We start from the raw sequence: 256 nt of genomic DNA, 5'->3' as shown, positions 1-256 counted from the left end.
ACTTTGGTCTTGCCGGGTTATTTATTACTTCGACACTCTTGTATTTGGGAGAAGATATCAATCTTTTAGTCGTGTCACTAATATAAATACGTGTTTAGGTATTATATTCAAGTCCAAGTCTATAAGGACTTCCTCTCATTTGAGAGTAAAGTAATAAAAGGTAACTTTTGGTTACTATCTCGGAACATAAACAATAAAGATAGTGATTGTGCATCAAAAGTGTCATTAAGTCTCTTATTTTACATATGTATTTATT

This window comes from Populus euphratica, unplaced genomic scaffold (genome assembly GCF_000495115.2).
Source record: "Populus euphratica unplaced genomic scaffold, PopEup_1.0 scaffold38.1, whole genome shotgun sequence".
Lineage (NCBI taxonomy): Eukaryota > Viridiplantae > Streptophyta > Magnoliopsida > Malpighiales > Salicaceae > Populus > Populus euphratica.
This window is presented reverse-complemented; position numbering follows the sequence as displayed.